Source organism: Schistocerca serialis, chromosome 5 (genome assembly GCF_023864345.2).
Source record: "Schistocerca serialis cubense isolate TAMUIC-IGC-003099 chromosome 5, iqSchSeri2.2, whole genome shotgun sequence".
NCBI lineage: Eukaryota > Metazoa > Arthropoda > Insecta > Orthoptera > Acrididae > Schistocerca > Schistocerca serialis.
In genome coordinates this window covers 234,244,934-234,271,556 of record NC_064642.1, presented here as the reverse complement: position 1 = coordinate 234,271,556, position 26,623 = coordinate 234,244,934, and the positions used below count along the sequence as shown (strand labels likewise).

Sequence of the window (26,623 nt, the reverse complement as noted above, 5' to 3'; positions counted from 1 at the left end):
GATCACCAATTTAGTATTGGAGGGCAGCGTGGAGGGTAAAAATCGTAGAGAGAGACCAAGAGATGAATACAATAAACAGATTCAGAAGGATGTAGGTTGCAGTTGGTACTGGGAGATGAAGAAGCTTGCACAGGATAGAGTGGCACGGAGAACTGCATCAACCAGTCTCTGGACTAAAGACCGCAACAACAACAACTCCAAGATAACAAAGGACGATGCTTGCAAATGGAATGTGAGTTTACTTAGTCACATGACGTAATAACTCTATCTGCAACCGCGTAAACAGTTCGCCTTGACAGGAAAAGACTATGGACTAGTTTTCTTTATGCTACACAAGACATGCGTTATTGTTAAGATTTTTATTCTCTTAATAATAATCACAGTATATGATAAAATATATCTGCAAAAGTGCTAACAGAAAAAGAGGACATGGAAATATATCAGTAGCCGGCATTGACATTGTAACATTGAGTGTGTGGATAAATAGTTGACTGTTGCTAAATTTAACTCACTGGTCTGACAACTGCGAAAGGAAAAAAAAGACTGGTACCTTCTATATAATGCTCTGCAGGGATGGTTGTACTTCGATATTTATGGACGTACTATGTCATTGCCACCACCATCTAGCAGCTGATGTCGTTGAAAGACTGCTCAAGAGGCATAGTTTAGCGACCTTCAAAGTGTCAGAAATTTCTCCCTCTGGAAAATTTCGAATATGCTTCTGTTTTAAAGGATGTACAAATAAATGTGCTTTTACAGTTACTGAACTGAATGTTAGCTACTCCTTGACTGTACTAGTATTATTACATAATCTTAAAATTCCCATTTTAGTCATATTCGTATTTTGTTTCAGAATATATTACTTTAAAAATGGTCTTTATTTTACCACTACAATGATATGTTTCACTGTTTGAATTTTTGTTCTGATGTGGATGAAGGAATCTCACACATTTTGGTGTTATTAGTAGATAAACAGAATTTCTGATTTGCCCTTGTTGTGTGTACGTATTTTCTTGCATCTTTTGTAGGCTGTTCTCTTACATGTGAGTGTTGTGGTGTCACCGCCAGACACCACACTTGCTAGGTGGTAGCTTAAATCGGCCGCGGTCCATTTAGTACATGTCGGACCCGCGTGTCGCCACTGTGTGATCGCAGACCTAGCGCCACCACAAGGCAGGTCTCGAGATACGGACGAGCACTCGCCCAGTTGTACGGACGACATTGCTAGCGACAATACGGACGAAGCCTTCCTCTCATTTGCCGAGAGACAGTTAGAATAGCCTTCTGCTAAGTCCATGGCTACGACCTAGCAAGGCGCCAGTAGCCTTACCTAGTTTGAGAGTTATCGTATAAATGTCTCTAGAAGAACGTGTAAACCAACAAAGATTAAAAGTTAAGTATAAAGCAGCTACGTACTTTTCTTGCTACCATTCAATAGTTATCCTGTTCCAGACTTGACGCCAGTCGGTGTGTGTGTACGCGTGCCTTTCTTTCGGCTCCCTTCCCAGTGTGGCGTAGCAAGCTTGTTACGCCACAACAAGTGTATCGATAATGTTTGCCAGTGAAACTTATGTTATTTACCAATTACGTGCAAGCTGCAGCATCCTCTAACGGCTCTGGCCAATCGTCTTCATTGGTGGCAGGTGCAGATAGCGTCGGTAATTTGAAGCTCACAGTAGAACAAATATGGATACTTGCGTTTACTTTCAGTAACTTGTAGTAATGCAGCTGGCTAAAGCAGCGAATGTATTTGTTTGGAGAAATCTATAGGGGCATGAAGACACGTGTGTGTGTGTGTGTGTGTGTGTGTGTGTGTGTGTGTGTGTGTGTGTGTGTGTGTGTGGTTGGGGGGGGGGAGGGAGGGTTTTGTGTGTGTGTGTGTGTGTGTGTGTGTGTGTGTGTGTGTGTGTGAGCAGATATTATTATATGTGGTACCTTAACATGTACACATATCAATGTGTTAATTGTTTTTTCTCTGCATCACGAACTTTACGACCAAGTGTTTTCTGCATGGCTGTAACTCCACCACCAAGTTGACCACGGCTGTCAGTATAGAGTAACCGTTTTGCGTCCCTGTGTCCACATTTCAACACCTTACCTGCTGGCCAGGGAAAAAATGTGCATAAATGGCTTGTTTTTGCAGCATGTTCTTGGAGGTACTACCGAACCTAAAAACATACGACTTGTAATGGCTAAAATTCTTGGTCTGTAAATGTAAATACTGATATAATGTTGTTCAACATACAGTCCTCTGTTACCAACAGAAATATTGCACTTCTACTCATTACAGTCCGTAGAAGCAGCACTGCTAGAACTAATGGTGGGTTTGTGAAGAAAGTGAGTTGTAAAAATGATCGGAAACAAAAGATATTAGTAACCGAGCCACAATTTTAGGTGTCAATAGACTAACTGTTGATAATTTCAATGAAAATTTATTCCTAGATGTATGGTAGTGGTGAGGGTGGAAGGGGCGACGGTAAAATTTTCGAAAACAAGAAATATTAACGGGCAATCCATAGTACTCGGGCTTTCTAGAGTGACTGGTAACGTCTTGATGGCAAAGAATCCACAGAGATGGACGCGTGTCTGGTGGTGACACGTAAAGCATAATAAAAGTCACCTGTCAAGGCTGGGTAAGCAGCTAGTACGAAAATAAAAGCTGAAGCAGGCTGCTTTGTTATAATGGCCCACGGTGGCCAGTAGGTAAAGCAGTAACAGACAAGTACGAAAAAAGAAAGGACTTTTTTCCTTCTTTTATTAATACGAAAGCCGAGACGACGGCTGTAAAGGGGGAAGTACAAAGGGAGGACGAGGCAGTATTATGCGGAACCTGTGATTAATCCGGATGAGAGAGCGCGGAGAAAAATTCCTGCAGAGACAAAACAAAAAGTGCAGAGCTCTTTTCTAGTAGAAACCTTTTAGTCCACAGAATAAGTCTACAGAAGGGGGATAACATTGCAGATAACTAACACTGTGAGTGTTCGGTATTAATACGAAACTTATCTGATCCCGTGTCGGATTTCTAGCTTCTCTCTGTACCGAGGCTTTTCCAAACCGTTTTTGACATACTACGTAACACATCTCGCGGTGTTTGGTGCAAGGTACATGGTGTAAAGCACTACCATGTCGCGTTTCACGTGGACACATCCGCTGTGAGGGCGGAATAACATTAGCTGAAATCCGCACTATTGTAGAGATCGATCTAATAGGCAAGCAAAGACTCTAGGACAACAGACGTTGCACCAGACGTGTGGGTTGGAAATAACGGTAGTGTTATGAATAGTACAGTTACAGACCAGTCGATGAGGCGCAAGGTTCGATGCAATTCCGAGGCAGTACTCTCAAACTGCTATGACAGACCATCACTTCACTTACACTATTTTCTGTCACCTATCCTTGAACAATTATTTTTAGAATCTAGTTTCGCCCCAAAAATTATTACCCTTGTCCTAGAGTAACTGTATTCGGAATTTACAGAAACAAAAAGCATTGTAAACTTACACGTGAAGTTAAGCTTCGTCAGTTTAGAAAGTAATTCATATCAGTAAAGACATAAGATAATTCACTGCACATTATGATATTAACAGAAACAGAAAACCATATAAAAATGGGAAATCATATTTCACCTTAGCTTCGTCATCGAGGGCCAAATCAATGGCTATTAAGGAAACAAAATTTTAAAAAAGACGATGGTAATGCAGAAATATCGCAGAGAAATGCAAAATTGTGTGCTGATGCTTTGTTCTGCAGTAAACCGTCTTCTTGGCCACGAATTCCTCTCCTGTGCCAATATTTTCATGTCAGAGCAGGACTTGAATCCTATGTCCTCAATTATTTACTGGATGTTTTCCAATCTTTCTCTTCCTCTACAGTTTTTACCCTTTATAGCTCCCTCTACTGGTAAGGAAATAATTCCCTAATGCCTAAAAGATGACCTATCATCTTGTCTCTTCTTACTGTTTTCTATAGATCCCTTTCCTCGGCGATTCTGCGGAGAACCTCCACTTTTCCTGCTTTATCAATCAACCTAATTTTCAACATTCTTCTGTTGTACCACATCTCAAACACTTCGATTCTCTTCTGTTCCGGTTTTCCCATAGTCCATGTCTCACTACCCTACAAAGCTGTGCTCCAAACGTACATTCTCAGAAATTTCCTTGCCAAATTAAGGCCTAGATTTCTCTTGGCCGTGAATGCCCTCCTTGCTAGCGCTAGTCTGCTATTTACGTCCTCCTTGCTCCGTCCATCACGGGTTATTTTGCTGCCTTGGTAGCTGAATTCCTTAACTTCGTCTGCTTCGTGGCCCCCAATTCTGATGTTAACTTTCTCGCTGTTTTCATTTCTGCTACTTCTCATTACTTCCCTCTTTCTTCGATTTACTCTCAATCCATAATCTGTGCTCTTTAGACTGTTTGTTGGATTCCGTAAACTGTAATTATTGTTCATTTTCACCGAGGATAGCAGTGTCATCGGCGAATCCTATCACTGATATCCTCTCACCACGAATTTTAATCCCACCCTTGAACCTTGAGGGATTTCTAGCAGATACCGAGCGAGGTGGCGCAGTGGTTAGACAATGGACTCGCATTCGAGAGAACGACGGTTCAATCCCGCGTCCGGCCATCCTGATTTAGGTTTTCCGTGATTTCCCTAAATCACTCCAGGGAAATGCCGGGATGGTTCCTCTGAAAGGGCACGGCCGACTTCCTTCCCCATCCTTCCCTAATCCGATGAGACCGATGACCACGCTGTCTGGTCTCCTTCCCCAAACCAACCAACCAACCAAAATGCATCTAGCAGATATGTATATGGCAGAGTGTTCATGCAAAAAACCATTCATTTATAGCATTTTAAAGTCTTTCGATTACACACTTTGCAGGCAGCTGATCTAACTTCCACATGGATTTCAATGATTGAGCCACGTACATATTCCTGAATTGCACTCACAACTACACTGTACACTGTGATAAATTTTTCAACAACTCGTATTTGTACTGAAAACCCAAAATGCCGCTGCTTCAAAAAAAAAAAAAAAAAGTGTGTGAAATCTTAGGGGACTTTCAACTGCTAAGGTCATCAGTCCCTAAGCTTACACACTACTTAACCTAAATTATCCTAAGGACAAACACACACACCCATGCCCGAGGGAGGACTCGAACCTCTGCCGGGACCAGCCGCACAGTTTATGACTGCAGCGCGTTAGTCCGCTCGGCTAATACCGCGCGGCGCTCCTTCAAGAGTAATGGGCAAGTTACAGGCACCGAACCAAATTGCTATGGTGTGATGGCGTGGCCACTACTGTTGAGGGTATTGACCACGAAACCAACACAGCCTCATTTGCAATCTTCGTCGAATACATTCAACTAAGAAGATATTGCACCAAAACCACACGGTCCAGTCACATTAATGTGACCACAAATTTTGTTAGAGGTCGACGTGCAATAACGATTTACAGATGGCAGGTGGTAGCACTAGGTGTCGAGGTTACGTGTTTCAAATGGTTCCGAGCACTATGGGACTTAACATCTGAGGTCATCAGTCCCCTGGACTTAGAACTACTTAAACCTAGGGACATCACACGCATCCATGCCCGAGGCAAGATTAGAACCAGCGACCGTAGAAGCAGCGCGGTTCTGGACTGAAGCGCCTAGAACCGCTCGACCACCTCGGCCGGTGAGGGTACATGAAGCGCGTCGGCGGGACGCAGAAAACAGTGCAGCCGTTCTATTGCGGAAATGGAACTGTTTATCTGACGTCCAAAGGAGCCTGATCGTTGTCTTCCGGGCCAGGGGTGGAAGCATTCCCGAAACAGCTACGCCTGTAAACTTTCGCTTTCCACCATGATTAAAATACTTCGTGCATGGAAAAACGGCGCTATTCAAAACCGGCGCTGAGGGAATTGTGATGCACCACGAGCCATAGATGACAGGGGTGAACGACAGCTATGGAGATATGTTCGGGCGAATAGATGTGCAGCTGTTGAGAAACTGACCGGCTAGATGAACCAAGGGGCTGGCAGCAATGTCTCGTCAATGACTGTTCAGCGAACGTTGCTGCGTATGGGCCTCCGCTGCAGGGGTGGGGGAAGAGACAAAACAGCGAGGTCATCGGTCTCATCGGATTATGGAAGGACGAGGAAGGAAGTCGGCCGTGCGCTTTCAAAGGAGCCATCCCGCCATTTGCCTGGAGCAATTTAGAGAAATCATGGAAAACCTAAATCAGGATGGCCGGACGCGGGATTGAACCGTTATCCTCCCGAATGCGAGTCCAGTGTGCTAACGGATCAACGCAAGTATGTATCTGTCCTTGGGGATCATGTCCACTCCTAGGTGGAGTTCATTTTTCTTCGGTACGGTCGCATCTAGTAGCATGAAAGTGCAGCGTCTCACACAGCTCGCAGTAAAAACTGTAAATTTGTGGTAAGATCTTATGAGATCAAACTGCTTAGGTCATCGGTCCCTAAGCTTACACACTTCTTAATCTAACTTAAACTACCTTACTCTAAGGAGAACACACACACCCATGCCCAAGGGAGGACTCGAAACTCCGACGGGGGGACCCGCGCGGCCCATCTCGCAGTGTACGTGCGTAGTTCGAAGAGCACCACGATGAGTTTGCCGTACTCCCCTGGCCACCAAACTTACTAAACATACAGCAGCTGTCCACGGCAGTGGAGTCAGCATGGCTCCACCTCCTTGTCGGTACATTCCAGAACATCGTTGACTCTCTTCCTGGACGTTTCGCAGCGGTCTGCGCTGGACAAGGTGGTTGCTTAGGTTTTTGGCAGGTGGTCACAAAAATCAACTGGACAGTGTAGTTACTGTACGTAAAGAAGTACGGCTGACAGGCCAACAAGTAATTGGCTCGTAGGGTCGCCGTGTGTATCGCAACCCAACACATACTGACCTGCACTTACGAGCTACTCGCTGTCATTATTCTTCTCAACGCAGCGATGTAGAACGTTCATTTCTTCATACAACACGTATTATATCAGATCCCCAGATTTGGCGCGCGGGGTAGCCGCGCGGTCGCAGGCGTCTTGCCACGGTTCGCGCGGTTCCCCCCGTCGGAAGTTCGAGTCCCCTCCCCCCCTCCCCCCTTCCGGGCATGGATGTGTGTGTGTTGTCCTTAGCATACGTTAGTTTAACTTAGAATAAGCAGTGTGTAAATCTTCGGACCGATGACCTCAGCAGTTTGGTCCCATAAGAACTTACCACAAATTCAAATTTCTCAGATTTGTCACCATAGCTTGGTAATCGCCGGTCTGTATTTGTTCAGCACTGCTATTCGAGAAGCAGATTCGCCGTGCATTTTGAATAGCACTTATTAAACATACAGCAGCTAGAAGATGATTTCCCTGATTTATATTGGCGGAGCGTCACTCCGTGCGTCATACAGTGTCGGTAGGCTTTTCGAAGAACATCGAATTAAATGTGTCTTCGCTCTCTGATGCGAATGCTGCGTTATGTAAACAGCGACCTCTTAGCTGAGAAGACAACGAGTTTTCAAGATGCAGTCCCAGTGTTAGCAATCATTCATCGGACAGATATATTGCACTGATGCAGAGAAATGCGATGAACATAGACGTCTCTGTTGCTGATCATTGTTGTGACACGAGACACAGCATGAACTACGCAGAGAACGAAATTCTCTCACCCGCCTCGAACTAATAGGACACTGTCTTAAGAGATACGCCCGGAACACATCACTCAAACGCATTAATCATCAGATTCACAGAATTTATAATGACCAACGTTTGGAAACCACTGTTGGCAGCGCTAAGATACCATTGGCCACAGAGAAACGACTTCGTTGAAAACACATCAATGGAATCTCGAAACCAGGCCAGCTACGCCGGGCACTAACACATGGGGTCCGCGGCTTCCCGTGCATTGGGGGTTCTGGGACGCGTTTCTCTGGCGTGGGCTCTGCATCTCAACTTCCACTGCGATGACGTCACAGCTCCCCCACCCCCTTTCCTCAGGGCGCCGGGGCTGCTTTAGCGAGCTGGGATAGCCTCTGACTAGTCGCTACAGTTCCCGGCAAATGGAAAAACCACCCGAGCTTTTCCTCCCCCATGTCTCTACTCTACAGTCCATAACCGTGCACTTCACCAAACGCAAACAGTGAAATGCCTTCGGCCAACGTAAGATCAATAGCTACCGCAAAAGCCTTCACATAAATAAAGCTGCTACCAGACCTTAATCCGCCAGTCCTCGCCAAAGCACATGTCCTCTAGCACTCGGGCTTTAGCTGATTCGTCTAAGAAATGAGGCTTGAGGTGACTAAACGAGGATTTGAAAGAATCCTTGTGCGCCTTTATGTTGTTCTAATACGAAATGTTTGTCGTACGTTCCCATGCTATAGGAGCAAACAATTCCCCATAACCTTCCCGTCAAATTTGAGTTAAAGGAAAAATAACATTCCCCACAGCATTCACCTTTGCTCTGGACCCAAAGCATAAGGTACTTAAAGCTGGCAGGTTCTCTGCGCTGGTGCAGTTTCTCGTGACACGCTTGTTCCGTTTGCGCTGATAAGCCCTGCGGCAGCAGCACGACACGGCCCAGCTGCGCCATGACGCCATTGCCTCTTCTGTCGCAGACCAGTTCGTCTGTAGAACATCAGACGCTCGAGTTTCGCTCCCGTAACTAAAATGGTTCAAATGGCTCTGAGCACTATGGGACTCAACTGCTGAGGTCATTAGTCCCCTAGAACTTAGAACTAGTTAAACCTAACTAACCTAAGGACATCACAAACATCCATGCCCGAGGCAGGATTCGAACCTGCGACCGTAGCTGTCTTGCGGTTCCAGACTGCAGCGCCTTTAACCGCACGGCCACTTCGGCAGGCGACTCCGGTAACTCTATCTACCACTATAGTGCAATTTGGTGCTAGTTTTCCGTTCCTCTCGAGAATAAAAAGTAATTTTGCCGTAAAGCTAGCAGAGACAACTGACTTTCGGATCTACATGTAAGCTCCGCAAACCACTACATGCTACATGGCAGAAGGTACTTTCTACCAATGTCGTCTCTCCAAATGTATTCGTTCAAAATGGTTCAAATGGCTCTAAGCACTATGGGACTTATCTGAGGTCATCAGTCCCCTAGACTTAGAACTACTTAAACCTAACTAACCTAAGGACATCACACACGTCCATGCCCGAGGCAGGATTCGAACCTGCGACCGTAGCAGCAGCGCGGTACCGGACTGAAGCGCCTAGAACCGCTCAGCCACCACGCCCGGCTTATTACATTCGTATACGGGGCGGAGGACACTGGACTGTCTTCATGCCTGAGCACGAACGCAGATCTCTCCTCTTAGTTATGACTTGCTAATTTGAGAACCGGCGCGATACCACCATAGATAATTCTTTAATATCAGCCTGTACGCAGTATTAGAAATTAAGAACTATGTTTTTTTTCATTCGTCAGTGAACTCTGTCAGATTTGGCTTGCTAATAACTACGAGACCACTAATGTGTTAATAATGACTGAGCCCCCAACGTGTCTGTACGTATTCGTGCAGTAGTGTTGTTTTTTGCCTATGACGGCATCGCAACAGTCTAATTAATTGTTACGAATTAGCTTTGTGTGAAGTTATGAACTGGTGTAGCTTCGAAACCTGCTTAGCCAGGACGTTGCTTCGGGTAACAGCCAGGAGCTTGCGTTGCGCTATTAGGACCCAAAGCGCGACAATAAGAAATTCGCCGGAATATAAGTGAAAATCGGTAATGAATAGAAAACTACAAACAAATGAAAGATGTTTTCTGATATAACTCGTAAATTTGCTCGGAGTTATAGAAGACGCAATTCAGAAGAAAACTAGAGTCAAAAGGAATCCAAAAAGCCTCAAAAGTCCAGCGGCAAGCGAACGCGAGAGCTACAGCACTGTTAAAAAGGAAATGAAAAATAGGTGCAAAGCTTGTCCCTCGGTCCCATCACGGTATTATATCGAGCGCACCGAAGCTCACGTCATCTATGCCTGTGATCTGTTTGAGGCGGTTCTCTATTTTGTGAAAAATTCCACTGTCGATCATGCTGATCTCATAGATGATTTTACTAAGCACACCGTTAAATGTCCCTCGATACATTTCTCTGACTTCACGAGTCCGTAGACTCTTTATACTACCCTTTGTAACTATTGTATTAAAGCGGTTGATAACTAAGCTGCATATTCATATGAAACACTTTCTATCATTTTATCCTGACGTTTTCACGAAACATCTATGGCGCGGACTCGAACAGCGCAAACAGCAGACATCTTTTTTCTGAAGTCTGTCCCTTGCACAATGGTTATCATTTACATATGAATTTAAATGCTCTGCTAACTTATTTCCCTTATAAAGTTGCAATACATTATAGTGCAAATTTCCAGGTGTTGTGTTAAGCAAGCAGATTAATTTACAGTGAACAGTGTTGGTTATCTTAAACAGTTATTTTCTACCATATTGAGCAGTACTGTATTTTGTGGATATTACGGGTCAGACATTGCACTTCATATTACGTAACTTTCATAACGTACTTCAGTATTTAGTTTCAGTTAAATAGTTTTCACTGAGTATACAATTAGTTCCTTTTGTGATGTAATTAGATTGATTTTCATTATTTCAAATTCAGCATCACATTAAGATTTAAGTGTTGTTTCACGACACTCTTCACATGCGCAACACAGGGACAACCAACAGTCAGATATGCTCAGTAGTAAGGTTTTGAAAAAACATTATTCAGTATTTCACGCATAGATAAATTACACTGAAGAGCCAAAACTGGTACACCTGCCTAATATCGTGTAGGGCCCCAGCGAGCACGCAGAAATGCCGTAACACGACCTGAAATGGACTGAACTAATGTCTGAAGTAGTGATGGAGGGAATCTTCACGATGAGTCCTGCATGGCTGTCCATAAACACGAGGAGGTGGAGATGTCTTCTGAACAGCACGTTGCGAGGCATCCCAGATTTGCTCAATAACGGAGGGGATTTGGTGGCAGCGGAAGTGTTTAAGCTCAGAAGAGTGTTCTGGAGCACTCTGTAGCAATACTGGACGTATGGAGTGTCGCATTGTCCTGCTGGAATTTCCAAGGTTTGTCGGAATGCACAATGGACATGAATGGATGCAGGTGATCAGACAGGATGCTTACGTACGTGCCACCTGTCAGAGTCGTATCTAGACGTATCAGGGGTCCCATATCGCTCCTACTGCACACGTCCCTCACCATTACAGGGCCTCCACCAGCTTCGACAGTCCGCTACTGACATGCAGGATCCATGGATTCACGAGGTTGTCTCCATACCCGTACAGATCCATCCGCTTGACACAATTTTAACCGAGACTAATCGACCAGGCAACATGTTTCCAGTCATCAACAGTCCAATGTCGGTGTTGACGACACGCTTTGTGTCGTGCAGTCATCAAGGGTACACGAGTGGGCCTTCTGCTCCGAAAGCCCATGTCGATGATGTTTCGCTGAATGATTGGCACGTTGAGACTTGATGGCCCGGCGGAAGGATTGCATTGGTCCCGTTCTTGCAAGATCTTTTTCCGGCCGCATCGATGTTGGAGATTCGATGTTTTACCGGATTCTTGATATTCACGGTACACTCGTGAAATGATCGAAAGCGAAAATCCCCACTTCGTCGCTCTCTCGGAGATGCTGTGTCCCATCGCTCGTGCGCCGACTATAACACCACGTCCAAACTCACTCCAATCTTGATAACCTCCCATTGTAGCAGCAGTAACCTATCTAACAACTGCGCCAGTCATTTGTTGTCTTATACAGGCGTGGCCGACCTCAGCGCCATATTATGCCTGCTTACATCTCTCTGTATTTGAATACGCATGGCTATACCAGTTTCTTTGGCGCTTCAGTGTACGTAGAAAGCTTACGGTATGACTAAAATAGTAATGTGTTCGTAAATGTTAACACTAATCATGTATACATATCCTGTAAACTGATTCATTCCATATCATGTTGCATGGGGGCTTAATTAAATATAATGCAAATATTTTTAGTAGCTGTACGTCCGATTACGCTGTGTCTCGTAAACGGTTGGCCCTGACTAGTATTATTACGCAATCTGACTGCATAGAACAACAACAAAGAATGAAATGAAAATTTTCTGTTAACACAATTAATTAATTAAGTCCCCAGCAACTATAAAACCTACGAAACCAAAGCACAAGTGTAATTGTTCTGTGTGTGGGAGTGTGACTCAACGTACACATCTGGCACGGTTCTTCTTCAACAAGACAAGAAATTTTAAATATCATTTATACTGAAGTAATTAAAAAAAATAGAAATACTATAATTGCGCAAGAAAACCAGAATTACACTCTAATACAAGAACACACGCCAGACGCTTTGTTGACTGAACCTGTAATGACGCATTATTTAGGACACTGAAATAATGAGAGAGAAAAGAAAAAAAAAAATTTTTTTACCTTCGTTTATATTGATGAAACGCACTCTAAACATTACAATCTCTCCACACCGACTCGTTACTACCACATCTCAACCAGAACTCTCCAATATCACATCTCAGCAAGCACTCTCTGCTAGCACATCTTAACAAGCACTGACTGCTACGAGTTCTTAACAAGCACTGACTACTACGAGTCCTCGACAGGCACTGTGGAGGCGGCTGAATAACACTCTTTGGCGCAATCTCTGGCGCCGTGGCTCAGTGTAGCCACCTTTCAATGTCGATAAAAGAATTGCTAGTATGATCTTCGGAACATGTAACTAACAGCTCTGACAGGCGCGTACAAGTAGCCATTCTCCCCACGACTAAACCGTGAATGGAACGGGAAGGAAGCCTAACATGTGGAGCGCCCTGTGTGAGTAGCAGAGTGGAGGTGCAGGGGTGTTCGTTTCAGAGCGCCACAGGAGACCCGTGCGCAGCGAGCCGGCAGCGGGCGGCGGTATGCTGGCCGGCGGTGGTAGCGGGCGGCGCATACTGTGGCCGCCTGGGGCGTTCATACTGTGCTGCGGATTCCGCTGTTCACCCAGGGGATCGATACCAGGGGCGGCCCAGGCTCCGTCTCGCTATAGGGGGATATGCTCACTAGTGAGATCTCATTACTGAGACCACTCCCCTACATACAAACTGGCTGAATCAAGTGCCCTTTACGCTCTCAGGTTTGTCTGAGCAGACCGTGTTCGCAACCACAGTCTGCGCACCCGGTATGCAGTATTCAATTCGCATTTACACCTTCGAACCATAATGCAGAATTCGCACAGTCCTGAACCAGTAGTTCGAGAGTGCAGAGTACTTCCTGGACATAGCCAAACTAATTATATTTGCTTATCAGATAATTATTGTGTCTAGTGCTATTGTTTCGGTTCAAAATGGTTCAAATGGCTCTGAGCACTATGGGACTTAGCATCTTAGGTCATCAGTCCCCTAGAACTTAAAACTACTTAAACCTAACTAACCTAAGGACAGCACACAACACCCAGCCATCACGAGGCAGAGAAAATCCCTGACCCCGCCGGGAATCGAACCCGGGAACCCGGGCGTGGGAAGCGAGAACGCTACCGCACGACCACGAGATGCGGGCTATTGTTTCGGAATTTACAAAAAGAAAACGATCTGTACGGAGAAGATACACCAAAGAGTGTATTCTAAAGAGAGTTACGTCTTCGCTCCCTTTGACTGAGAGAATTATTCGAAAAGAGGAATGGCTTAACTTCCTAGGACGAAAAGACATTCTTTGTGTTGTTGCAGTATATTATGCCGTAATACTAGTGAGATGTCATTACAGAGACCACTCCCCTAAATACCTAAATACCTGCCCCTGTAAGTATAATGTATTCAAACAATGAAATTAAAGCTGTAGACAGTGTCAAATTTTTAGGCTACAAATTGACCACAACCTAAATTGGAAACTCACACTCTAGACTTAATTCAGCTACATTTGCAATGCGCATGATAGCAAAAATAAGTGATTTAAAAATGAAGAAGTTAGTTTTTTCGGCCTAAAAATGTTCAAATGTGTGTGAAATCTTATAGGACTTAACTGCTAAGGTCATCAGTCCCTAAGCTTACTCACTACTTAACCTAAATTATCCTAAGGACAAACACACACCCCTGCCCGAGGGAGGACTCGAACCTCCGCCGGGATCAGCCGCACAGTCCACGGCAGCAGCGCCTTAGACTGCGCGGCTAATCCCTCGCGGCTATTCGGCCTACTTCCATTCACTAATGAGTTCTGAAATCATCTTTTGGGGAAACTCCTCTCACAAAGAGAACATTTTCAAAATTCAGAAACCAGTCATTAGAATTATATCTGGTGCCAGTCCTAGATCATCATGCAGACTTCTTTAAGAAACTTTGTATTCTAACTACTACTTCTCAGTACATATACTCATTGATGTCCTTTGTTATTTCCTGATGTGTTGGCAGAAGAGCCAACACCGTGTTGCTAGAGGAGGCCGAAATGCACGCGTTTACTCTCACGGAGACTGGCGTGAGGTCTGGAACAAGGTAAAGTAATTATCCTATCAAGAAAAGAACTTAACTTTAATCCATAATTGGAGAACATCGCTCTTGACGGTACATGTTTTACAATCTCAATATTAACTGGTAATGGCGCCTTGCTAGGTCGTAGCAAATGACGTAGCTGAAGGCTAAGCTAACTATCGTCTCGGCAAATGAGAGCGTATATTTCAGTGTAGCATCGCTAGCAAAGTCGGCTGTACAACTGGGGCGAGTGCTAGGCCGTCTCTCTAGACCTGCCGTGTGGCGGCGCTCGGTCTGCAATCACTGACAGTGGCGACACGCGGGTCCGAAGTATACTACCGGACCGCGGCCGATTTAAAGGCTACCACCTAGCAGGTGTGGTGTCTGGCGGTGACACCACATTTCCAACATGTCTCTTTTTACACAAAATAGTGCAAAACATGATTATAATACCAGAACCAAAAACAATCTGTATAAGAAGTATAAAAGCTTAACATTAGTACAGAAAGGAGTCACATTCATGGGTACTCACATATTCAATAACATACCATAGCATATCAAAGGTCTCGTAAGTGATAAGGATCGGTTTCAGAGTCTATTAAAGAACTTTATGTTCGCAAACTCCTTCTACTCCATCTATGAATATCTTCGCAAGGATTATAGCTCATAACTCTGTCTGCATTAGAATTGTACAATATCCATCTATCTGAGTAAAAAAACAAAAATTAAAAAAAACACCTTTGAGTCTTTCTACATCCCAGAGACTCCTCTTAAAGGGATCCAAGGAAAACGATAAATGTAATGTAATGTAATACAGACAGTAATGAACAAATCGATAAATGCTTACGGAAACCTTATAGCAACATTGAGATACTTGGCAACGGGCAGAAGCTACGCTGGTCTGAAATTTTCTTATATCATATCACTTTCATCGTCGTGCCACATCATTCCGGAAACATGTCGTGCAATATTTTAAGTACTAAAGCACTTCATGTAGTCATCACGTCTTGTCTGCTTCAATTCAAGTGCCGTCAGACTTCGCACAGGTCGAAAGGACAGTAAAACAGGCAATTATTTTAGTCTGCGATCCATTCACACGTGACGAATTGTCTATGCACACACTGTATGTACAAACAAAGCAGTGCAAATACCTGCACTTATATGGCTTATAGGTAAAAATAGAAAAGACGGAGGAGATGAAGGGCCTCAGAAAGGAGAATGAAGACATTTTTTATTTAATCTACTGGTGTTTGGTGTGCATACCATGCATCGCACATTAGCCGTAGATCTGCTGACTATAATAAATTTATATCAGTAAATGCTGAAAACAAAATAGCTAAAACTACATGTGTAGAATTCAATTTTCTACGATTATTTTGCAAATTTTTACAATTTCGGTGAGAGAATTGAGGTCGTATTAGCGAAATTGTCATCTAAATTTGTTCACACTTTTGTCTTAGTCATTCCCGCGGGTGTCCGTAGAAATTTATGCAAGAGGGGGAAAGATTCCGAAAGTGTCATTTTTCATATTAATGATGAGTTGAGTCTGAGAAAATGTTATGGCCGAAGAAATAAATTTGACAGTAAGTATAGAAACGTCTGATAGTTATCCACTCAGTTTTCTTTATTGGAAACTCTTACAGCTTTTTAAGTAAAACAAACATTATTAAAATCTTTTTTCTTCACGTCAACATATTTATTACTCAACATGGTCGCTCTGGCGACGAACACATTTCTCCCAACGACAGACCACTTTGTTGATACCGTCCATGTAGAATGTTTGACTTCGTTGGCGGAGGCGCAACGCCACCGCTGCTTCCGCCGCTTCACCACTATCGGATGGGGCCAAGTCGGAACTGTATGGAGGATGATCGATGATAGTGAACCGGAGGCGCAGGACTGTTGCAGATGTCGCGGCACCCGTGAGTGTTCTGACACTTTCATGATGAAGGAGAGGGTGCTCCATGTGTAGAACAGCTTTTCAAACTCGAAACTCGGTTACAGCACGCTGTTTGTCACGCAACGACGTAATTATGATACACACCGCCATGTTACACTACAATTCGGAGCCCTCTAGCAGCAGAGGCCTGCAAATATGTAGACATTAACAACAGAGAAGTAGAATGTTAATAAAGCTTTTTTTATTTAAAAGGCTTTAAGAGTTTTCACATAAAAAATTCGGAAGCATTATTTTTCAGCACGTCTTCGTCAATTACTGTTATACCCTGAAGGTATACGTGAAAGTAAGCGTTTTTCATTAGTATTCCAAAGTTTAAGTTTATGTTGTTAACACGAATATGGATATAGTTCGAAAACAACCATCAAATTGGTCGGTAGAAACAACTCTTAACAACCTAGGTCTCAACCAAGTTGTCCTTCGTCTGCCTTTTGGCACGCTGATGTGCAGCTGTGGTAAATGGCCTACAGAACTAATAACTCACGGCTGGAGATCGCACTTTGCGCCTCATGTACTTTACGCACCATGTACATAGTTGAAGAAGGTCCAAACACTTTTCGGTCATCATATTTCATCATTTTTTTCTCTCGTCGACCACAGCTATTTGTATTTTTTCTGTATTTGTGCCCGCAGATGAATTATTCCGCACAATTTTGCTCCGCATCTACTTGTTTAATTGCACAACGGTCTTCAACTTCGTTCAATTATACCAATATATTGACAGATGAATGTTTCATGTTGACCGCTCAGGTAATCTCAGAATGTTTTTTGCCGCACTTAATAAGCAGAAACGTCTTGCTACCTTTCTTTACGTTTCTAGTTACATCCTCTCCTCGACCCTGCCACACATGAAGGATCTGCCAAGCAATTTCAGCCAGAACCACGAAGACTACTGTGTTGTGAAGTTCTGCTGTGGGAAACGAATACGCTATAGCGGCCTTACGATCACTGATTTCTTGTTATACCTTAACTGAGCTAAATAGTTCGAACCTGTTTGTAAGTAATTGATTAAGATGTCATCTTTGTGAGTTGGTTCTCTAATTAACTGTTCAAAGTAATTTTTCGGATAACGCATTTTGAACAGTTTCACATGATAACCTGTCCCTAACCTTGTAAGTAGGCTGTTTATGTTTTCTCTATGTAAGTAGGCTGTTTATGTTTTCTCTATGTAAGTAGGCTGTTTAGGTTTTTTTATGGTAACGCCACCTCTGTATGAAAATCACTGGCTGTGCTGTGTGCAGTCTGTGGCTGCTTTGCATTGTTGTAATACTCGCCATTGTAGTGTTAGGCAGCTGGCTGTGAACAGCGCGTAGCGTTGCGCAGTTGGAGGTGAGCCGCCAGCAGTGGTGGATGTGGGGAGAGAGATGGCGGAGTTTTGAAATTTGTCATGAACTGCTATATTTATATATGATGATATCAAGGTAAATACATTGTTTGTTCTCTATTAATATCTTTCATTTGCTAACTATCCCTATCAGTAGTTAGTGCCTTCCATAGTTTGAATCTTTTATTTAGCTGGCAGTAGTGGCGCTCGCTGTATTGCAGTAGCTTGAGCAGCGAAGATTTTTGTGAGGTAAGTGTTTTGTGAAAGGTATAGCTTAATGTTAGTCAGGGCCATTCTTTTGTAGGGAATTCTGAAAGTCAGATTGCGTTGCGCTAACAAAATATTGTGTGTCAGGTTAAGCACAGTCTCGTGTAGAATTGTTCAAAGGGGACGTTTCAACCTGTCCCTTTACCCATCTTGCAGTCCACAGCTGGTAAGCTGCAATTTTTTCCTAATACTATGCGATCATGAGGAAATTTACGTGCGACCTTCCCCAATTTTTCCATCAAATATTCCACCACTGCTGAGGCAGGGGGTCGATTTAAGCATCCTTTGGCCACGTTTGGTCCTCCTTTAACACATTTCTTCACCAATATTATTTCGCAGTCAGCACGTGTACTAACCTCACTAGATACTATCGTACTACTTACGGCTAGAAACATCCCACCAGTACCGATGTTGTAGTAAGCTTTGCGGTAGGTAATCCAATCGCAATTTAGGATTTCAAACCTGTTAACATCCAGTGTAATACCACTTTATGTCCCTGGTACTATGTGAGTATTATTGCAGTTCAACGTTTTGTGTCTCAAGTTTGCAGTTGAATAGTCAGGTTCTAAGATATCTCTTTTTCTCCTAAGGTTTTTTTTTAGTAATTCCGTAAAGACACATTACTGGTTCAAAAATGGTTCAAATGGCTCTGAGCACTATGGGACTTAACATCTGAGGTCGTAAGTCCCCTAGAACTTAGAACTATTTAAACCTAACTAATCTAAGGACATCAGACACATCCATGCCCGAGGCAGGATTCCGGCCGGCACACATCCTGAACTTAATTAATATTCCTCCAAACTGATATCTGTAATCTAGTTAATTTCATAACGTATGAACATTGTCAAGGGAAAATTATTTACCTCGTTATTTATTTTCCGTTGGCCACTAAAGTTCATACGACGTACCGTCTCGTCATATTGTGATTGGTCACACAGCAACAGAACGCAGAATTGAACAACTATCTACAGTGGATGTGACAACAGATTTGTTCAGTCACTTCAAGGAGACGAGGGCCTCATGGGTTATTCAGGTACATTCGGCCGCTAAGAGATCGATATTCACTTCCGATTGCGTGTGGCTGTAGAGCTGTAGCAGACCAATCGTGGGAATGGAACGCAGTGAGGGGTGAATGATAATAATCGATATTCGCTAACTTTCGATGTTAAATATTAAGGAGCCCACACACGAGCGACGGATCCCAGCGATCCTCGTGTGCGACATCGCTGCAATCAGTCACTCGCCTCGACTCTGCCACTGAAGAACGATCTGCCAAGCAATTTCAGCCAGTACCACGAACGTTACTGTGTTGCGAAGTTCTGCTGTGGGAAATGAATTACTATATTTAGCAGTAGCTACTCCTTGTCCCCATGAGTACTTGCAAAAATTAAATGAAAAAACAGAAACCGTAATCTATAACATTTGTTCTGAAACGTTATGTTTGAAATTTAGGATATTTTGCAGAATATGTTACTTTTTTACTGACGGCAATTGGTTTCTGTACATCTTTCCAGCGTGCTGTTACAATTCTTTTATCGTTAATTAGTCCTCAATTACTTTTTCATTCATTAGTCTTATAGTTTAACTGTAAGTACCTACCTGCTTTGTTTTGGAATCTCGATATATCTGTATAAATGTTGTCAATAGCAACACGGTTGATTACAATAAGTCTTGTTACAAATTGTATGAGGGAGAGTTAGGTTATACGTAATATGAGGGACTTGAGTGCAGCTGTGAAATAGATTTACCCTAAACATTTGAATAAAATGTCCTCATATCATTACGGTACGTCACGCTGTTCAGAAGTTAAAAAGTTTAATAATGAGTGTAATTGTTTCCGAAATGACTGAACCAGCAAATGGGGCCCAGTGTATAATGACTATCACTATGAGCGTCCAATCAATTCTACTTAGACACAACATTCAAAATGCTAATCACTGCAAAATCGGAGGATATATTTTGAATTACTTTTTAATACACTAAGGCGTGTCGAAAAGTAATGCCTCCGAATTTTTTATTTTACAAATAAAACGGTCGTTATTAACACTCTACAACTTCATTCTTCATCTCTACATACTGGGCGAGTCAGGAGGAAAGATACACGCTTTAAGAGGTGATAGTATTAGTAATTCTGCACGAAAGACTTCACATGGACAAATGCGCTATTCCGAATAGTTTCTGAGATACAACACATTTAATATCACTTTTCTGTGTTTTCTTCGAATAACTAGAAAAGCGCATCCTATAGCGAAAACGGGCCGCACTACAAAATTAAACTACATCAAGTTTCCAACAAAAATGTGCTGTTCATTTTTTCTCTAGGGGTAACAGATTGCGCGAAGAGAGCGTGAGAAGGTTGACAATCTCGCGTGACGCGCGGGCAAGCGAAGTAGCGTAGGTAGTTTATGTAGGCCTAGTTAAGGTTGTTTCACGACTTGATGACACAAGTGCCCTATATTAATTTGTTCATCCCAACCTCCTCTACGCTACTTTGGTAAGCTCTAAAGAATGACGATGTTGTAGTAAGATCGAAAACAACAGTGTACATTAAACGTGTTCTATCCACGAAACCATTCGGAATAGTGCATAAGTCAATATGAAGCTTTTTGTTCAGAATCCCTAATACTTTCACCCCTGATACCACGTACTTTTCCTCCTGACTCACCCTGTACATGCAGTCCTGTGCCGCTAGAGGGCTCCGAATTGTAGAGTATAACATGGCGGTGAGGGTTGATTAGGGGGGAAGAGACCAAACTGCGAGGTCATCGGTCTCATTAGACTAGGGAAGAATGGGGAAGGAAGTCGGCCGTGCCCTTTCAAAGGCACCAACCCGACATTTGCCTGAAGAGATTTAGGGAAATCACGGAAAACCTAAATCAGGATTGCCGGACGCGGGGTGAAACCATCGTCCTCCCGAACGCGAGTCCAGTGTGCTAACCACTGCACCACCTCGCTCGGTATGGCGGTGAGTAATACAACGAAGTCGGTGCATCAGAAATAGCGTGGTGAGTCGAGTTTCGAATTAAACAATTCGTCCGCACATGGAGCAACTTCTCCTTCAGCATAACAGTGACATGAACCCCTTCGAGGACTTCACTTCGATAGCAATGAAGCAGTGCAAGCACAGGTGATGTGGCTGCGCCAACAAAATCTAACACGCTACAGTGACCGTGTCAACAAACTGGTCTCTAGCTGGGAGAAATCTGTTCGTCGCCGGTGTAACTACGTTGGGAAATATGTAGACATGAAGAATAAAGATATAGAACGATAATTGTGTTTTATTTAAAAAGCTTTAAGAGTTTTCACATAAAACTTCGGAGGCATTATTTTTCAGCACACCCTCGTAAATGGCAACATTGACCCACAATCACTTCTCAGAGTGATTCGTGGTCCCTAAATAACGATAAATTCTAAAGTACAGTTTTTACTCAACGAGGGCATAGCGCATGAAGCAAAATCGCCCAAGTACATTTAATAACTACACTACTGGCCATTAAAATTGCTACACCACGAAGATGGCGTGCTACAGACGCGAAATTTAACCGACAGGAAGAAGATGCTGTGATATGCAAATGATTAGCTTTTCAGAGCATTCACACAAGGTTGGCGCCGGTGGCGATATCTACAACGTGCTGGCATGAGAAAAGTTTCCAACCGATTTCTCATATACAAACAGCAGTAGACCGCCGTTGCCTGGTGAAACGTTGTTGTGATGCTTCGTGTAAAGAGGAGAAATGCGTACCATCACGTTTCCGACTTTGATAAAGGTCGGATTGTAGCCTATCGCGATTGCGGTTTATCGTATCGCGACATTGCTCCTCGCGTTGGTCGAGATCCAACGACTGTAAGCCGAGTATGGAATAGGTGGGCTCAGGAGTGTAAGTAATACGGAACGCCGTGCTGGATCCCAACGGCCTCGTATCACTAGCAGCCGAGATGATAGGCATATTATCCGCATGGCTGTAACGGATCGTGCAGCCACGTCTCGATCCCTGAGTCAACATATGGGGACGTTTGCAAGACAACAACCATCTGCTCGAACAGTTCGACGACGTTTGCAGCAGCATGGACTATCAGCTCGGAGACCATGGCTGGCGTTACCCTTGACGCTGCATCACAGGCAAGAGCGCCTGCGATGGTGTACTCGACGACGAACCTGGGTGCACGAATGGCAAAACGTCATTTTTTCGGATGAGTCCCGTTTCTGTTAACAGCAGCTTGATGGTCGCATCCGTGTTTGGCGACATCGCGGTGAACGCACGTTTGGAGCGTGTATTCGTCATCGCCATACTGCCGCATCAACCGGCGTGATGGTATGGGGTGCCATTGGTTACACGTCTCGGTCACCTCTTGTTCGCATTGACGGCACTTTGAGCAGTGGACGCTACATTTGAGATGTGTTACGACCCGTGGCTCTGCCCTTCATTCGATCCCTGCAAAACCCTACATTTCAGCAAAATAATGCATGACCGCATGTTGCAGGTCCTGTACGGGCCTTTCTGAATACAGAAAATGTTCGACTGCTGCCCTGGCCAACACATTCTCCAGATCTCTCACCAATTGAAAATGTCTGGTCAATGGTGGTCGAGCAACTGGCTCGTCACAATACGCGTCACTACTCTTGAAGAACTGTGGTATCATGTTGAAGCTGCATGGGCAGCTAGCTGTACCTGTACACGCCATCAATGCCCAGGCGTATCAAGGCCGTTATTACGGCCAGAGGTGGTTGTTCTGGGTACTGATTTCTCAGGATCTATGTACCCAAATAGCGTGAAAATGTAAGCACATGTCAGTTCTAGTATAATATATTTGTCCAATGAATACCCATTTATCATCTGCATTTCCTCTTGGCGTAGCAATTTTAATGGCCAGTAGTGTAAGTAAGCGAGTTGCAGCAGTATTGCCATACATCGCTACAAACTAGCCAGGTGCTCATATTGCATGCGCAAATCGCATGTGCTATACGTTAGGTCGCCTGGGATTTTCATGCGATCAGCGTCCGATCTCTGTGATTTGCCAACACACGTTCTGTCTACGGAGTGATCGATCGCCCAAGCGGCGATTCCCTGCGATCCATCGCTTGTGTGTTGGGCTGTCTGACGTCGCAGTATCGATGCTGAAGTCTTTGAAACACCGCAATGTCGATGTTAAAATCGTAACTGCAATCATCGCTGTTGTTAAAGTGTATTTGAATCGCGGAACGAACAATATAAAATAGTACAAGGAAAAATAATTTACAGTCTGCAACAAAAACTGGCAAGAGAATAGCCAGCAAGGGCCACCTAACGCCCCTCTGCCTTCAGAAAAAAAAACTCACGTTCTACCACACCAAGCTGACAGACACATCAGTTCTGTTTCAGTTTGGAGAGAGGCGCAACACATAGTTGATACTGACTAGCAGAAAGTGCACCCGGAAACATTTGTCACGGTATCTCAATAACATTTCGTCATTCGTCGAGAAACCAATACCGTTTCTAGTCCGTCTCAAAGTTTTCTGAAATATCGTCTTTTGAGGGTTGAATAATACTTAGGTGGTTTTTTGTTCTAATCATTTTTGTTTGTATGAACTAGTTTTCGGCTAGTCCGCAGCTCGTGGTCGTGCGGTAGCGTTCTCGCTTCCCGTGCCCGGGTTCCCGGGTTCGATTCCCTGCGGGGTCAGGGATTTTCTCTGCCTCGTGATGACTGGGTGTTGTGTGCTGTCCTGAGGTTAGTTAGGTTTAAGTAGTTCTAAGTTCTAGGGGACTGATGACCATAGCTGTTAAGTCCCATAGTGCTTAGAGCCATTTGAACCATCTTGCTTAAAGGGCATTTTCCGTACCGCGGAATAGCGAACGCCAACTATGCTTTTATAATCGACCTTTGTTAAAGAATTAAAAGACGATATCTTATTTATGGATTCTTCCGTCGCTTCTTGATACATCATCTCTATATTGAGGGTTGAAAAACACTTACACGGTTTTTTGTTCCACTGATTTTTATTTATATGAACTAGTTTTCGGCTTATTAGGCCATCTTCAGATAACTACTGCACATTATTATAAGGAGCTTGCGTTCTTACGAACCAAACATTCTGGACTAAGATACAACGCACTTACATACGATCTTTAATTGTGGTATTGTATTTGGAATTGTCAAACGGGTCTTTTGACATTTTGTTCTGTAAAACTGTTCTTTAGGGTAATAAATCACATTTTATGGTTTGTCAGTACCATGTATGACAACAATTAGAATTATTTACAATACACATTGTAACAAAATTACAATTTTTTGGTATTTGTTGTGAACAGTTGCACTGGACACTAATTGTTGATTGTACAACAGCGAAGTTTTCTTTGGGAGTTACATTTTGTTATTAGAAAATTGTGCATTAATAAATACCAAATATTACACTGTTATAGTTGAGTTACAGTTAGGAATGTAAACACATAAGGGGTATTACATTATATTGAGGTGTGAATTTGTTTATTATTGGGGCACTTTATGATTAGTAGCAGCTTTACTGTATTGTATAAAGCTTAAGAGTGGTAATGTGCTCATATGTAATATCCCTTACGTGTTTACATTCCTAACTGTGACTCATCTGTAACAATGTAATATTTGGTATTGATTAATGCGCAATTTTCTAATAACAAAATGTAACCCCCAAAGAAAACATCGCTATTGTACAACAAACAATTAGTGTCCAGTGCAACTGTCCACAACAGATACCGAAAAATTGTAATTTTGTAATAATGTGTACTCTAAATAATTCTAATTGTTGTCATACGTGGTTAAAGAACAGTTTTAAAGAACAAAAAGTCAAAAGACCCGTTTGACAATTCCAAAGACAATACCACAACTAAAGATCGTATGTAAGTGCGTTGTATCTTAGTTCAGAATGTTTGGTTCATAACAACACAAGCTCATTGTAAACAATGGGCAGTAGTTATCTGAAGATGGCCTAATAAGCCGAAAACTAGTTCATATAAATAAAAATCAGTGGAACAAAAAACCGTGTAAGTGTTTTTCAACCCTCAATATGGAGATGATGTATCAAGAAGCGACGGAAGAATCCATAAATAAGATATCGTCTTCTAATTCTTTAACAAAGGTCGATTATAAAAGCATAGTTGGCGTTCGCTATTCCGCGGTACGGAAAATGCCCTTTAAGCAAGATCTATGTAGCCACATAGTTTCTAAAAGAATTTTCTCGAAAAGCACAACATACTGTGCTTCAAAGGATGATTACTTTCAAAAGCATTATTTTTACAGTCAGCAAATGAAGAGTGCTGACTATAACTATTGATTAAAAAATGCTATACATATGATATACTTCTGTCTTTCTTTTTACGCCAGTCTACAAATGCATGAGTTAACTTTGATCCTAAGCCATGAAATGTATTCGCAATTGCTGTAGACGCCGAAGCGCCTGTTCCTTCGGACAGGCATTCCCCTGTACGAGAATATGCACAGTGGATGTACGAGTGCAGGTTGTGGACACATGGTTTACGACGTAAGGAAGTTTTTGGTCGTGCTCGGACAGCCAAATGGTAGGACGACCGTTCGTGATATGCGAGAAGTCCGTGTCCGGGTCCCAGTTCGGCATAAATTTTCATTGTTGCCATTCAATTGTACAGCTGATGGCTGTCCTTATTCGCAATTGCGAATACGTTTCACGCCTTTCATAACGGCTGTAGTCGTCGCGGTGCTTGTGCTTCACATCGCAATCTGGAATAACACAGGCATTGCAATAACGTATTGATCTTTGCCATCATGATTATTTTGGACTCAATTATTATGAGCCACTGGTGTTCTCACGCCAATATTGAAGTCGTAATGCCGGCCGGAGTGGCCGTGCGGTTATAGGCGCTACAGTCTGGAACCGCGTGACCGCTACGGTCGCAGGTTCGAATCCTGCCTCGGGCATGGATGTGTGTGATGTCCTTAGGTTAGTTAGGTTTAAGTAGTTCTAAGTTCTAGGGGACTGATGACCACAGTAGCTAAGTCCCATAGTGCTCAGAGCCATATTTGAAATCGTAATCAGTATCGACGATTTGCCAACATCTCCCATCCCTATTAGTAAATGTGTTGTGTGAAAATGCTAAGTGTTAGAACACTCGCTTTCTTCAGATCCACGCGTACCATCATGCTAACCCTCCGCGAGAAATATTACATAAGGAATGTGAATGCTTAAAATATTGGGAGTGCACTGGGTCATTCCCGATCATTCAAATGTTAACGACTACACTTAAACCATTAAACACACTGTTAGTGCAACATGGTCAGAAACAATCACTACGTGGTCCGTGTTCGCTGTAATCTTCCGATACTGAAAACGTAGTTAAAACAAGAGATAAGAGCAGTGTTACAAAGGCACGCCTGCTAACGACTGTGTCGCTCCCTGTATTACACGTGTCCGCCTGTTTTCATTTCATCGTAAAACGCGACGCGGAGATCCCAGGCTGCCCCTGAGATGTATGCCACACACCCTCTCCGTCTTTCCGGAGATTAAATTCTTGGGCTTCCCGACCCTCAGCCGACAGCCCGTCCTTCCACTCCGCGAGCCTTCAGACCCATTCTGTCAGAATCACGCTAGCTTTTTACGCGAGTTGCTTTTCTTCCGCTTGAGAAAAAAA

The 26,623-nt window shown here is 43.4% G+C and overlaps 1 protein-coding gene across 5 annotated transcripts in view; it reads right to left on the bottom strand.

Annotated features, from left to right (window-relative positions):
* The window catches only part of LOC126482386 (peptidoglycan-recognition protein LA-like), a 554,285-nt gene that overhangs the window by 326,108 nt on the left and 201,554 nt on the right, over positions 1–26,623 (bottom strand). The window lies entirely within an intron of this gene.